The sequence below is a fragment of the Lonchura striata genome, chromosome 9 (genome assembly GCF_050655825.1).
Source record: "Lonchura striata isolate lonStrDom1 chromosome 9, ASM5065582v1, whole genome shotgun sequence".
Classification (NCBI taxonomy): Eukaryota; Metazoa; Chordata; class Aves; order Passeriformes; family Estrildidae; genus Lonchura; species Lonchura striata.
Genome location: NC_140711.1, coordinates 28,915,454 through 28,931,001, shown reverse-complemented (window position 1 = coordinate 28,931,001; position 15,548 = coordinate 28,915,454). Strand labels below are relative to the sequence as shown.

The window sequence follows — 15,548 nt, the reverse complement described above, 5'->3', positions numbered from 1 at the left end:
CCCAGCCTGAACCCACAGAAAAATGCCAACACCACAGTGAGACATGGAGGGCATGAAGAAGGAGAAAAAGGACAAGGCACACCCAATTTCCTCCCTCTTGTGCCCTTTGGAACCCTTATCTGGAATCCTAAAATTTTACTTTTGCACCTGTGCCACACTTAATTATTACTGATATCAAACACTCAGAGCTTGTAATTCACCCTGTAAGATTGAAAACTCTTTTCCATGGACAGAGATCACAGCCAGTGTCTCTGGGGGCTCTGTCCAGGGGGTTCCTGACCCCTGCCAGGGTCCCAGACCTGCCAGGGCAGCCAGAGGGAAGCTCTGGATTCTACCACCAAACCATCCCATGATTCTACGATTTGATTTCAAGGGCTGCCATGATCTGAGGCATCCTCCATCTGCTCGTACTTCATGTGTCCTACAGGCACCACCTTTCTAATATTGTTGGAATTCCTGTCTGGCATTGTTCCATCACATCTGCCTGTTTATTACTGAGATCTTTGCTCACCCTTTGCTCCCTCTGAGGAAATTCTTAGTTGGACACATCCCCTTTCCTTAGTTCCTGCTGCATCTGCAAAGATTCACATTTTGTTTGAATTTAAAGTCTCCATGACAGCCCTGTAATTCCTATGTTCTAAAAAGGGCTGGATAAAGAAAATTATGGGCTGTTCAACAGAAACCCAGCTAAAAAGACAAGTTTATCCAAGCCTCTTCTTTAGAACATCTTTGCTACTGGAGATCTTTCTCCAGAATGGGATGAAGAGTTATTTAACAGCTTCACCTTCTTAGAAATATTTGCTGAAATGCCATCTTGCAGTAAAACTTGATTTTTAAAGCTAAAACTCTAATCCTAACATGGAGAAATGGAGAAACAGGTTTGCTTTTTTCCAAAATATTGGGTCTAATTAAGGAAGAAGCCCTCACTGATGAAAATGAATACAAAAGGCCAATGGATGAAGAGTCTCAGTGGAGAAAATCAAAATCAAGTGGGCTTAGTCAGAGAAGCTGTCACTCATTTTCAAGGGAAATTACAGCTTTTGACATAGAAATAGCTGCACAACTCCAGAAGTCTTGAATTCCATCTCCCTGAAGGGATCAGTTGCCTGAGTGATTTTTGCCAATTATCCTCTTGTTCCCTGATCAATCTATTTTTCTGCCCATTGTTATACCAGCACCTATTCTAAAATACTCTCAGTTGGATCAAATAACTTCCTGTTCCTTTCTGTTGCAACTTCCCAAAAAGATCATTAGCAGCACAGCGAAGTTCCTTGCAAGATTTCTACCCAGCTGACACAACAATTTGCAGAGACTTCTCCTTCCCTGCCCCACAAACCTGCTTTTTATTCTTATCCCTCATCATAAAGAAAACTCATTTCCAAATTACAACACCTAAATCCCAGAGGAGCTTCTCAATCCCCTGCACTGTTTTAATGGAAATATAAAAAAATAAGGAAAAAACAGCTTTTTTTTTTTCTGGTTGAAAACATGCACAGATGTTCTTTACCCAATATATGGATTAGATAATGCAGTTATCAGTGACAGATTTTTTTACCAGATTTTTAAAAGCATTTAATGCTGAAGAAGAAATGTAGTTTTTCCAATCAATGTTAAAATCTTCAGCGAGGATAAAATCATACACATAGTGGGGTTTGTGTGCTTTGATTTGTGCAATAATCCAATAAAGGCTCAAAATTAGCACTGAAAACGAAGGGAAATCAACCAATTCTGATGTATTAGGGAAATTATAAAACACAACTCACTGTGGGCACTATAATTGAGTGCATGGAGCTGATGAGCAGCTGAAATCATCTGCCATAAGTTTTTTATTTCAAACTAATCCATAGACTGCCTTTTCAATTCTCTAAAAGAACATAAAATACCAACAATTCTTTTAGCGTGTCCCCATCAATCCAAACCAAAAAAATCATGGGTTGCAAATGACCGCTCATAGCTGTGATATAAAAATATCCTGGTTATCAATCTAAAACTGGTTTTGCAGTGATGTTGGCCAGGATATTTTGCCTCATGACTTCATGGTTCTCATTCTGTTGTTTATTGTCCTGTCATCTTATATTTATATCATTTGGCCTCCATCTTCCATAGTAATTAAAAATGGCATTTCTTTAACCCTGGTTTTGCTGGTTTTACTGGTGGTTTCCACACATTTCCATCCCTGGATTCGAATGGATTGTCACCACCAGCTTCTGGGCAATGACTTCTCCCATTAAAGAAATAATTAAACACTTGATTTACTGCATTCACTGTTGCAGTTATTTTTGCCATGATGGGGTATGTGGCTCTTTGGCACACACAGTCACCACCTCAGCAGAGAGACCCTGGAAATGCCTGATTTCTGAGCCTGGATTCCTTTTCTCACTGGACATGGTAAATCCTGGAATTGCTGCAGCTTGGAAACTGTCCCAGAAAGGGCACACAAGGGACACTGGGAATTACACACTGAACTCCAGCTCTCTACACTGAGTGACAAAATCTTGGATATGGGAAGAAAAGAGGGGCTCAGCCAATATTATCTGGTAATGTGAAGATAGCCACAGCTAAAAAGGGCTCCATGTGTCCAGAAAAGGAGCTGTTAGACTGGATTATCCTGGACTGGGACAGGAAGGATTAGTGGAGAGGAGGCCTGACAGTGAATTCATTATGATCTGCAGCAGATATTACAAAATGCTGCTTTGCTGGTTGCATTCATCCAAAGATCTTCCCCAAGAACTGTGTATTAGGGGTAATTTGGAGCTCAGTTTTCAGGATCGGTTTTGGACATTTTTGGGGGCCCAAAGCTGGAGTTCTGAAGCCCATGGACAACTTATCAGGAGTTCAGCACATGCTGTGTGAGGGTCACCAGTGGCTTTACCTCTCTCAGAGCTGGAGCCTCTAAAAGTTATTTCACTGGCAAAGCATTTCCATCCACCAACGCTCCCACAAGGAGGTACTTTTTTCTTTCACCAGAAAAATGTTCTTCCCCAGAGGGTGCTGGCACTGCCCAGGCTCCCCAGGGAATGGGCACAGCCCCGAGGCTGCCACAGCTCCAGGAGAGTTTGGACAACATTCCCAGGGATGCCCAGCGTGGGATTCTTGGGGTGTCTGTGCAGGGCCAGGAGCAGCACTGGATAATCCTTGAGGATCCTTGTGGAGCCTTTCCAACTCAGGATATTCCATAATTCCACGATCTTTGAATGGAAGAGCTGGGAGGCACAGAGAGATTAATCTGCATGGCCTGCAAGTGTGCCACAGAGATGCTCTTTCCCTTTCTCGTATTTTTTGCCAGGTGCCTTGCTTAAACATTGGCCCAGCTCTGTCCCCCAGGCTGGAGGTCTGAAATGAAATGGCAATCTGCTCCTCTCCTGGCTAATTGGAGCTGGAGCAGAAACATTTCACAAGAGAATAATGATGAGCTGCTGTCCCTGCATCCCTCTTTGTCTCCACTTTAATTTTTGTAGTGTCTCATCTGCTCTGCTGAGCTGCCAGTCACCTCCTGGGGACACTGTCCCTCACTGAGAGCTCCTGGGGCTCTCTGACTGCCCCTCGGCTGCTTTCAGCTCCCAAGGCTGGGACATTCCAGCTGGGAGATGGACCTGTGGACACCAGAAAGCACCTTCCAGCTCTGGATCTCCTCATTTCCCCCTGGCAGCTGGAGGAGCTCCCTGCTAACGAGGGAGCTCCATTCTCTGATCCTCCCCTTGCTTGGCTCTGGTGGCTGAATTGCCTCTGGCTCACCTCAATCAGCTCCATTTATTCCAGGGTTTTGAGTAGCTGCCTATGAAAGCCTCGCTGATGGAGATATCACATGGCTTTGCTTTGCCTACAGACAATGATTTCATCTTAATAAAGTCAGATTTTGCCTCTGCCTGCTGTGCTGTCGAGTGAGCTCTCCTACAAGCCCCACAATGCAGCAGCTTTGTGAGGGAAAAAAGCACAGGACAGAATAATTTCTTTTTTCTCTCAATAATCCTGAAAATGAGCCATGACTGACAAGTGGGAGCAAGGAGGATTTGAAGCACTTGAATTTCTTTTTCCAGTGTATTTGATATTGCAACTGTGGATGCCACTGCCACTGCAGGAAGAGTTATGAGACCATTTAAAGGGTTAAGACCTTCATATGCCTGAGGCCACTTCTAAGCCCTGGTTTTCTGTACTGCTCTGTCCTAACAGGTTTCTTTCTCCCTCTGGTCAAAATAGTAACTTATATAATTGCCTAATTCATATGAATTTGTAAGGCAACAAATGAAATGAAAAAGCTCCTCGGAAACACCAGCATTACCCAAAAATACTCATAAATCAAATAAGCACCTCCAACACCTGTAGTGACATGCAGCCACATCAAATTCCTGCCCTGCAAATTGTTCAGCCCACGAAACAGAGCAAAAAATGCAGAGCACAAGGCAGAAAATGTGCCAGTCAGCCTCTTTAGGAGCTGTGCATGCCACTGGCAGGGGCTGCTTTGCATTAGTGCCCCTCAATTCTTTGACTGATTTGTTCCTTGGGTGTAACAGCTGCCCACAGGTTGTACCTGCGTGGGTGAATCGAGTGTGACACAAAGCCAGAACATTGTGGTGCCTTGCTTCTTGTGTTAATAAATATTTCAGCATAAATCCTAAGTGCTGGTTCTGCAGCCCCCCATCCTTCTCTGCTGCAAGAGGCAGAAAAAGCAACTGGGAAATTGCTGCCCATAATGGAAAATTTAAAAAAAAAAAAAAAAAAAAAAAAAGTTGGTAAGCTTGTGGTAATGGATCACATATTTTAAATTGATTTTTGTTGCTTAGGAGGATTTGAAGCACTTGGATTTCTTTTTTCAGGGTATTTCATATTGAATTTGTGGATGCCAATGTCACTGTAGGAAGGGTTATGAGAGCATTGAAGGGTTAAGACCTTCACATGCCTGAGGACATTCATAAGCCCTAAAATTCCACATAAATCCTAAAGCCCTAAAATTCCACTGTTGTTGTTGTTTTATTTCTAACAGCCAGCCCCCTCCCTCTGCACAGGTCAGCCCTGAATGAGCTGCACTTCAAGGCTCTTTTCTTCGTGGAATTTTTCCTAGGAAGAAGAAGAAGAAGAAGAAAAACATCTCAGCCACTCAAAGTTGGAGCATCCTTCTCCCTCTCTTCCCCCTTTTAATGTCAAGTGAGAGATTTACCCATCTCCCACCCCAGTGATGCCTGACAGCAAAATATCCTGCTCCAAACAGCATCCCCAAGCTCGCAGGCAGCTCCAGGATTCTGGGATGAGCATTCCCAGCTTTACCAGGAACCATATAAATAATATTTGTACAGCTCCCAGGACAAACAAACACGGGCAGGAAGCATTTACAAACCCAGGCTGTGTTAATTGCTTCTGGGAGGGTCTGCAGATGACTCTACCTGAAAATATTGGAGGGTTTTGATGAAAACTCACAGATCGTGGCGCACAGACAACAAGGCAAACATTTCCTTCATTTCCTCACTGGATTTTCAAATTAAAAAGGAAAAGAGTCACATCTGTGCTCAGGAGTCCATTTCCAAGCTCCCCACCCAGCTGGGTTGGCTTCCATGGCTGGGCAGTATGGATTGAGTAGGTCCTAAATTTAGGATCTGCTCCTAGAACCTCAAGTGGTGCAACTCATGGGGAATTTATGGCTTGGAAATGAGGAATTTGTGAGGAGAAAATGGTGGGGGAGGAGAATTAACTCAATATTTTCTTCTAGGATCACCCTCTATCCTCAACTCTCCAGTGAGATTTGGCTTGTAGGGATGTTTTCCTCTGAATTATGGCAAAACCTGTGGGGTAAAAGTTGTTTGACTTGCTGGGAGTATTATTTCTATCAAAAGAGCCTCTCAGAGAATAAAATTCCAAAATAGGGTTTTATGTGGCAATATCTTTACTGATTAAAAAGAAGGAGTAAAATAAAGTAAAGCAATGATTTTCCACTGGTTTTATTCCTATTTATTTTATGTGCCAGGAAATTTTCACTGTTTCAGTGGGAACTGGAGTTATCTTCAACCTCACTATCAGTTTTACATCTATTATTGTGTGTTATTTTTCTCAGTTGGTGAAAAGCAAATTAACAAATGTAAATACACTTTCTTATTTCTGGATTCTGGTGTGGAATTAACTTGGGGAAATCTGGGAAATGCTGCGCTCAAGGTTCTGTGAGAAAAAATTAAAATTCATAGTTTTGTGGTTTATGATTTATGAATCCAATGTGTTTCATTGTAAACTAGGAGGGAATTTTCACTGGAATCCTAGAAATAAACTGGAAACAAGATGGAAAGGAGTCAAAGTGACTCTTTGGGCGCTGTGATCTGTATTTTGGGTAATAAATTTGTGCAGACTGGAAGAAGGCAATGAAGCATGGCTTGGAAATGTATTCCCCAGGAATGTATATTTTAAATAAATGTCAATTCCTTTTAACAGAATCCACAGCTGACTTTCTAAATATCTTTGTCAGTGTTCCCATTAGGCTTTTTTTCAGTAATTTAAGTTCACCCTGAGATTTTTCCCTACATTTTTGGTGGGAATTATCTAAAATCTTGTCAATACTGTATTTGTTATACACTGGGTTTCATCCTGGGATATTTCAGGCTGTGATTTTTGAGACAAATAAGAAAAGATTCTGATCCTGTCTCAATCAATGTAGAAATCTCTGTTTTCTTGCATCCTGGACCAGGACTTTGAATGTGGAATTTCATGAGTAAATATTGGATTGAATTTGTTGAACCCACAAAGTGGATTTTTTGATACTGAAGGATTTCATTAAGGAGGGTGTTTTAAGGGCTTTGAATGCTGTTCTCACCCTCAGTGTTATGAAATTCATCTGTCCATGCTCCCAAAATCCCTTCCAGCTGTTTCAAAAGAGCATTTATTAACATCTGCAGCAAGGTTGCTTTTGCTTCACAGGAGATAGCAGAAGAAATCCCATGGAATCATTCAGAACATGCGTGGATCTCAGCACTGCAGCTGAATTTTTTTAGGAGAAACTGTAAAAAATGCTGGTAGTACAAATTTTCTTCCTCATTCTTCACATTTCTCCATCTGAAGGAATCAAAATAAATATAAGAGGGCTCAGCAGTGAGCCTGTGCCTGACACAGTTTGAATGTGGGTTAAGAAGAGCAAAAATAAAAAATAATAATAAAAAAAAAACAACAAAAAATGGCAAAAGAATTGTTATGCCTCACAACACACCCTCAGAGTCAACAATACGTGAGGAAGTAATTTCTGTCAACATATCAACATTGGAAATCGTCAATGTTCTTAAAAAAAAAAAAAAAAAGATTCTAAATTTCCTTCAGATGGGAATGACTGATCCCCACGAAAATGCAAAAGGACCTTGAAAGGAAAGGCTGCTGCAGTGGCTGGCAGGGACACGCTCCTCCCGAGCTTCCAGCACAATTATATGCTTATTACTTCGGAAGAGTTCGAAAACAAGCAAGCTGCAGCTTTTAATGAAGCTTTCATAGCAGTGAGAACTATGAAAAAGCATTTAAAGCAGCTCATCTCCTCCTCTATTCAGGCTCCCTTTCATTTCCAGAGGCAGTTGCGAGCAGAAATTGGATGCCATCCAGTTTGGGTTTATAAGGAAGCAGAAAAGGAGATAATGGCGGAAGTTTGTGCTTTCTTCCCCCATGTAAATTTGATCATCGTCAACGTTTGATCAGATTTTGAGGAACACAAGACAAAAAAACCCAGCAGATATCTCCAATCTTGCATTTTAAAAACCTTCAAAAAAGAGCTTTGCAGAGCCTCCCTGCATCCAGAGCTGCTTCAGACTTTTCTTTTTATTATTTTGGGGGAAGATGTAGAACATAACCAGTTACTTAGCCCTGGCATCTGATTATAAAATCCTGACTCAGAGCATCTCCAAGTTCTGCTTACAATGCACAGACATACATCCAGCCCTTTGTACTGTCAGGCTGCCTCCCTAACAAGCCAGAAATATGTTTGTGAGTGGAGAAGACATTCCAGGATCACAGGATCAGTCACTTAACAATATGTCATGGAGACTGATCCCTTTGTCAGCCCACGAAAGCTAAATGTGACCCCAAAGGAGACATCTTTTATTATGGGGGATGCAATTTTCTTGCCCTTTTACGGTGTTTTTTTATTGGCAGCATTATTCACAATTCCCTAATTAGAGAGGATAACGTTGGCACACTGGTTTTCAGTCTTCAGTTTGGGTGCACACAGGTGTATTTGTGCAATAAGTTGGAATAATATTGCTTTTCCTTTCTATTTTTCTGTACAGAGTTCAGTAGGCCACAATATTTTTCTCAGTCTGCTCTAATGCTGAGATCTCACATATGCCCTCAAAAAGATGAGGCTGAGCAGCCTGTTCATTTGTTTTTCAATTTAAAAGAGCTCATTTGAAACTTTGCAACCGAAGCTTATTTCAGATTTCATTTCTAAAAGCGCAGTTGACCCTGTCAGTGAAAAAAGTAACATGTGTTGACATGGCAAAATTGTCCAAATTTATGCACCTGAATTCAGGATCTCACCTTCCCTTTGGTGCTCCTGGCTTTGTGTGCCTACATGGAACACAAATCCCTGGTGTGGGAAAAATAAAGCCATTGCTTTGTAAGTGCCTGAAACTTGGCCAGGGGAATTTACAAAGGATATTGTTTTTGCTTTGTCTGTTTGCTTTCACATGGATTGCTGCTCACAGCAGAGTATAAAGCCTGAACTCCAAAAGAGCACAAGACGGGATATTTCTGGATTTCCAACAAGTTTCTGGACAATTGTGAAGAAACCTCATCACGCAGCAAGGGATTTCAAACTTCCCCAAAGACTCTTTTTGCAGACCTTGGAGGGTCCCAACTCTATGAAGCAAGCTGTGAATCAATTCCCTGCTCAGGGTTTCATTTGACAGACCCAGCACAGCCCTAAATGTCATCTGTGGGGAAGTGTGGGTCTCAGATTCAGTCAAAGAGAGAAACGAGAGTTTCTATCCAGGCAGAAGCCTGGGAAAGAGCTGGAGAAGAATGTAAATAATTCTTTATTTCTCTTATTTTTCACATTGTTTATAGTTAAGTTCTATCACTGTGTGTCAAGCACTGTACACCAATGGTGTACGTTGTTTTCATTTCAGGACCAACGGAGTTGTTCCTCATGAAGCTCTGTATAAAAGAGTAGTGTATTTTGAATAAATCGGAGTTTTACTCTCAGCAGCTTCTGATCAGAGTCTCTTCATTCCCATCCTGCTTCGACAGCGACAGGGAAGTGATTCCTAGATTTGTTTGTCTTTCTGTCCATATTTCCCTGCCAGATGCCAATGGGGGGATTTTTACAGCAGGGCTGCTGAAGTTCTCCAGCTACAACCCAGATGGAAAACACCCACTAGAGTTTTCTCCTTTTTTACTTCCTGGCAATGAGCTTTGGTCCTGTCACCTAAACCCAGCTCAGAGGAGAAAGAAAGAGAGAAATGACTGCTCAGTGAATCTCAGAAGAATTATGGAGTTGTACAGCCCCAGAAGGATTTTAGGCAGTTTTATATTGCCCGGCTCAGCTCACATTTATTTTGGCTGTCTCAGGGTCTGAGCTATGTGATGGGTAGAGAAAACTTCCTCTGCTGCCTGATGGATCTGAGCAATCTGGCTGGATGAAACAGAGAAGGGAGTTTTTAGCTGCACAGAAGGCCAAAATCTGTGTTGTTATTTATATATTTATTTTTTCTGTATCTATATCTATATTTGTCTATGTTGTAATTATATATTTAATATATTATGCTATAATTTAATGCAAGCAAGTACTAGAGAGTGTTAAAAATAGTTTTTACATAGAGAAAAACAAAGAGGCAGTAAAGAATTAGGAATTGTTTAACAGTTAAATATAAACTTAATTTAAACTTAAATATAAACAGCTTCCATATAAACTTAGTTATGTCCAACTGCTTGAACTCAGAGGAGGAATAACTGCAGCAATCTGGAAATCTGTGCTGCAAATGTAACTTTCTTCTAAATAAAAACATAAACATATCCTAAATCAGTGTAATTATCCAATTGTGCTGGGTTCTGACTACATGAGAGGCTCAAAAGTCTCCCAAGAACCTGGAGATACTCTGAGGAAAGTGTTCTGCCAGTGAAGATTTATCCACAGTTTCACCTGATAAGATTGTTCATCTTGCTTTGAGCAGCGCAATTTTCCCTCCTCAGCACTCTGCCTTACATTCATATATGTAGAGAAGAGCTGGATTGATTATCTTCAGGCTTCCTGCCACTAAACTCAGCAAATTAGCTGCTCATGATTCCAGCAAATGACTGCTCTTTCTTTTTTTTTTTTTTTTTCTGGTGCTCCGGGAGAAATTGAACTGCAAAGCTTTGGCTGGGAAGCCAAGAACTTGTTCAGAAACTCCCCAAAGAAGAAAAAGCAGGAGAGCTGCTGTTAGAATTGATCAAGAGGCACAGGAAAATATGGGATGGTTCTGGTGTCCTGGAGAATCCAAGGAAAAGGAGTTCTGTTTCTCTTGGTGCCTTTTCTGCAGTGAGATCTGGTGTTTTGTGTCACACTCAGAGAATCATCGATGCTTGTGTTGGAAGGGACCTTAAATCCCCTGATGGGGACTCCACCACTGCCCTGAGCAGCTGTGCCAGGGCTGGAGAACCCTTTCCATGAATAATTTTCCCAAATATTCACCCTGAGTCTCCCCTGGCCCAGCCTGAGGCCGTTCCCTCTCCTCCTGTCCCTGTTCCCTGGGATGAGATCCCAAATCCCCCCGGCTGTCCCCTCCTGTCAGGAGCTGTGCAGAGCCACAAGGTTCCCCTGATCCCCCTTTGCTCCAGGCTGAGCCATTTCCAGCTCCCTCAGGATTCTCCAAACCCTTCCCAGCTCCCTCAGCCCCTCCTGGTGCTCCATTCCCTTCCCCAGCTCCATTCCCTTCCCTGGCCCCACTCCATCCCCTCAAAGTCCTTTTTTTGGGGGATTTCACCAGGATGCCATTCCTTATGTGACCACAAACCAGGAGCAAACCCAGCATCTAAAATCACTTCACTCTAAAACTGGAGTGAAGTTTAAGCTGAATTCACTCCATCAAGCCTCCATTTCTCAGGATTTTCTTTGTGTCCACCCCCAGTCGGTGTCAGGAGTGAATATCTCAAAAAGCCTCAGCTCAGCTCTCCAGCCATGGGATCTGGGACAAATCACTTTAATTTTATCTCCTGGTTTTCCTTTCACCTTAACAATGCACTTTCTGCCACTTGGGAGAAACTGCTTATTTCCTCTGGCCGTTGCATGGACTTTGAGTCCAAATGAGAAATGATAATCCATCATTTCTCGACTGTGCTCTCTGCCATGAAAAAAAAAAAAAAAAGGTAAAAAAAAGTGAAAAAAGCTAATTTCAAGCTGGGAGATGTGCTTCTTCAAGTAGAGACAACTTTCAGTTTTGAGAATACTCTGCTGCAGTGTCACCAGCTGAGCTAAAACTGCTCCAGGTGGAAGGTGCTGAGAGCAGGACAGGCGTGGCCTTGCTGACACGGGTTGCTTGATGGGAGTGCATTTGAGGGAAAATCCCACTTTTCAGAGAAAGTATGGCTTTGATTTATTAAAAAAATACAGATATTCATCTATTACCGATATCCAACTGTGAGGACAAAAACTCTCTGACAGTGTAAAGTTAGAAAGTGTATGTTTATTGTGTGTGGGATCGTTCCCAAATCCACACCACAGCTTCCAGGTGATTACAGAGCCCTTTTTATCAATCCAAGTATTGAATACCAAAATACAAATACATGTTTATAATTTTGGTACATCCCATTCCTCACTTTCTATGCTGATCATTTCAAAAGCCATTCAGCATGTGTGGTTTGTTCCTTGAAATGGGTCGGTGTCTCTTCCATGGGAGGGGTCCCAAAATGAGGAAGTCAATGAAGTCTTCCTCCTTCTGACCTTTCCACCTTTCCAATGCCAATCTGACAAATGAACTCTTGGTAGAACTCCCATTCCTTGTCTCCAGTTGGTTTCAGAGCAGAGGAGCCCCACAATTGTCTGATGTTCCTAAAAGCAATTTGTCAATTTATATTCTTCATTATCAACCCAGCTAACTCAACATTGTGCTGACAAGCAATCAGTTATTAGTTAACCACTAACTCTTAACTTCATCAAGGCCTACTCATTTATTTTAATTAACTCTAGTAAAGCTTATCTCTAACTGAAATCTTAGCTCCTCTAAAATCTCTAAATTCCTTAAAATTTACGTTTCAGTTTGAATGCTGCAGGCAGAGGCAAAGCTCTGGGCTCCAGGACTCTGGGTTGCAGCTCTGGGCGTTCACTTGAGAAAAAGTTTGACCAAGTTCAGACTCAATGTTTTTTTTCCTCTTGTCTGAATATAAATTTCTCAGATGGGTTTCTTAGATGCCAAAGAAGGAGAATGAAGCTCTGTGAGTCCTGTGTGAGTTCTGGTGTGGTGGCACCCAGCCCCACCCAGTGCAATTTAACCATTTCCCTCTCATTTCTCCTCAATCTCAGCAATTCCAACCCCCCTCTTCTTCCTTTGTCTTTTAAATCTTATTTGTATCATTTTATCCTCCCTGTTCATTTTTTTTCTCCCGTTCCATAAAACCCAATAAAATATTAATGTGGCATAACAAATCTGTCTGTGCTGGGAGTCTCTTGGAGCTATTGATGAAGCCATGAATAAATGATGAACCTTGATTTTGCTTGTGGTATATCAGATTTCACGTGTTTATTACAATTTCTGTGAAGTCAGCTCATCCAAAAGAGGTTTTGGTTTTGTTTGCCTGCTTTTATTTTAGGTAGCCCTTGGTTTCTTAACCTTTGGAAAAGGTAATGTCTGATGTAGTGTAACTTAAAATATGAAAATTCTATTTGGATCAATTTTGTAGTTTTTGTTATCTAGAAAAGGGGAAAAAAAAAGGAGAAAAACCAACTCTCTGTTTATTCCAGAAAAAAACAAAAAAACCAAAAATATATTTTTCCTTATGCTATTGAGATGCATCTTCCAATATCACCTTGGCCTATGGAAAAAATTTCCAAATGTGATAGAAGTTTTCACTATTAAAAAAAAGGAAAATCCCCTAGTCTTGAGCATTGTAGCTATAATTCTATTTTATTTGGGGAAAATGTGTCTCTTTAGCAATCGTAATCAAGATTTTTATTCCAGTTAGAGACAATTTTGGAAGTTTAAATGTGGATTGCTCCTGCTGAAATGATAATTATGTGTTATTGTTTTTTAATTTTTTTTTGAGGGATATTGATGGCCAAATAAATCTGAAGTAGTTTTTCTGGAGAGTTTTCCTGGTTTACTGACAAAGGATCTGCTCATTTGGGCATCTTATTCCTGAAAGAATCTGATCAGAGATGGGGTTTTTTATACCATAGATTTTCTAACAATCCACTGAAAGGAAGCAAAAGAGAGTTTGGAGGTAAATCTCTGAAACAAAGAATTCCTGATGTACAGCTGTCACTTCCAGGTTGAAAAAAGAGTTATTGGCAGAAAATCAGAAATCCCTGCTTATTTAGGCTCTTTCTTTCATCCCTGTGGGCCACACAGAGTTCAGAGCAGAAAATTCCCAGAAATGCAGGTGAAAATTCTGATAAACTGAGTTGGGAGAATAAAATCTCCCAATCTTTTAATAAAAAGTGTGTTATGTATTTAGAATAATTTGTATATAGGGAAGAATAATGAAGGTACCTGGGAATCCTTCAAAAAATTAATAGAGAAGTTATATTATGATGCAATGTTAATATTTGAAAATTTAAAAATACATTCTGAAAGATATTTTCAAAATTTTAAATGCACTGCAAGGTCTTTTCACATTTGAAGCTGCAGATAATATTATGATAAATTCATAATTGTTGTTTAGGCCTATTTCTTATTAAATATTTCTCAGGTAAACTCTGCCTTATGCTTAAAATGAGATGAAGTCCAAAAGTTCTGCAAAGGCACCCAAAAAGGAGACACCAAGGGGGGAACTGAAATCCATGAGGAGAAAGGTGAGGAAATCTGACTCTCAGGTAATTTCACCTGATAAAAGTCCTCCAAATTCACAAGGTCAAGCAGAGCTCTGGGGGATAATCCAGTGTTCGGCTCAGTCCTTTCAGTACATTAAAAATTGTTATTAATAATCAATAAAAATATAAACACCATGGTAAGAGGGAAAAGCAGAACAGAGAATTTTGGTGTTTTCTGCTTTGTTTTAAGCACAACATATCCAAAAAAGTGTTTTTCCTTCAGATATTGCAGTAATTGAGTTCCTTAAAATGCAAATCAGAGGATGAATAATTAGGAACAAATAGGCAGCTCTAATTCTCCAAGAATTCTCCTGATTTAGGTGTGCAGTGTCACTCCTGGGGCTCTGGGTGACCTCTCCCACTGCCTCCCAACATTTGCATTGCAGGTTGTGATAAGTAAAGCATTTCAGAGTTCTCATAGAAATAAAGGGATTTTCCCCCACCTCCCCTAGGGCAGAATGGATAATTGTTGGGTTATTTCAATTTCATTCCCAGCCCCTTGGGAGAGGATGCAACAGCATCTCCCATCACCCCTGTGTTGCCCTAATTTTTAAGTGTTAAGTTTTATTTTATAGTTCTTTTGAAAGTTGTAAAGTTTTTTTAAAAGTTTTCTATGCTTTCCGATGTTTACATATTTCTACTGGCGTTCTCATGCACTATTCATGTAAATAATGATTGTTTTGCATTCTTCTTTGTAGGAAGAGAGAAGTGATGGACTGTTGGTTTGATCAGTGTAGTTGGAGAGGTGGAAATTTCATCCTCCAATCCACTGTCACTTTTGGAATTCTATATATCGCAAAATCAAAAATAAAATCAGCTCTTTTTCTCTTTTGTACTTACCAAGCCTCTGTGTTCTCATTTCGTGCCCAATGCCAGCACCCCTGCACTTGGTGACTCTGCTGCCCACCTCTTTCCAGAGCCTGTAAGAGGCTGAATCCACACAGCCCTGACAACAGGGTGGGAAATGTCCCGTTGGGTGAGAGAAGGCAGCTCAGAGGAGGGCACCTGGAATGCTGATGAGTTTCTCCACTGGCCTGAGTGTGGCACTGAGGGATTTTCCTGGAAGGAATGTGACCAAAGGCCAATGCAGGGACAACCCCAGCTGCAGCCACCCCTCAAGCAAATGCAGGAGGGGCTGCTCTGAAGTCACTCCTTCAACTGTCAGAATCTGAGGTATTGATGATTCTGAGGTTGTAAAAGTCTCTGTCTGTCAGCCCCCTGCCAAAGCAGAAGCCATAATTGGTCTGTGCTGGTTTCCAGGTTGTTTATTCTGTTTCTCTCTCACATGTTCTGCTGCCCTGCCCAGCTCTGTCCTGCAGGGCAGCGTGTGGGGCTCTGCCCTCAGTGGGATGTGACAAACATTAAATACCAGAAACTCCCTGGGCTGCATTTACAAGAACGTGCCAATATCTGTCACCTACGTTGGACAGTGTGTCCCCAGCCTGAACCAACAGAAAAATGCCAACACCACAGTGAGACATGGAGGGCATGAAGAAGGAGAAAAAGGACAAGGCACACCCAATTTCCTCCATCTTGTCCCCTTTGGACCCCTCATCTAGAATCCTAAAATTTTACTTTTGCACCTGTGCCA

General features: G+C 41.3%; 1 long non-coding RNA gene across 1 annotated transcript in view; it reads left to right on the top strand.

Moving 5' to 3' along the window:
• The window catches only part of LOC116183971 (uncharacterized), a 72,114-nt gene extending 57,322 nt beyond the window's left edge, over positions 1-14,792 (top strand). The window contains exons 5-6 of the long non-coding RNA XR_014957416.1: positions 13,837-13,939; positions 14,656-14,792. This is a non-coding gene — a long non-coding RNA (uncharacterized LOC116183971). The remainder of the gene's footprint in view (positions 1-13,836; positions 13,940-14,655) is intronic.
• Positions 14,793-15,548: the final 756 nt, after the last annotated feature.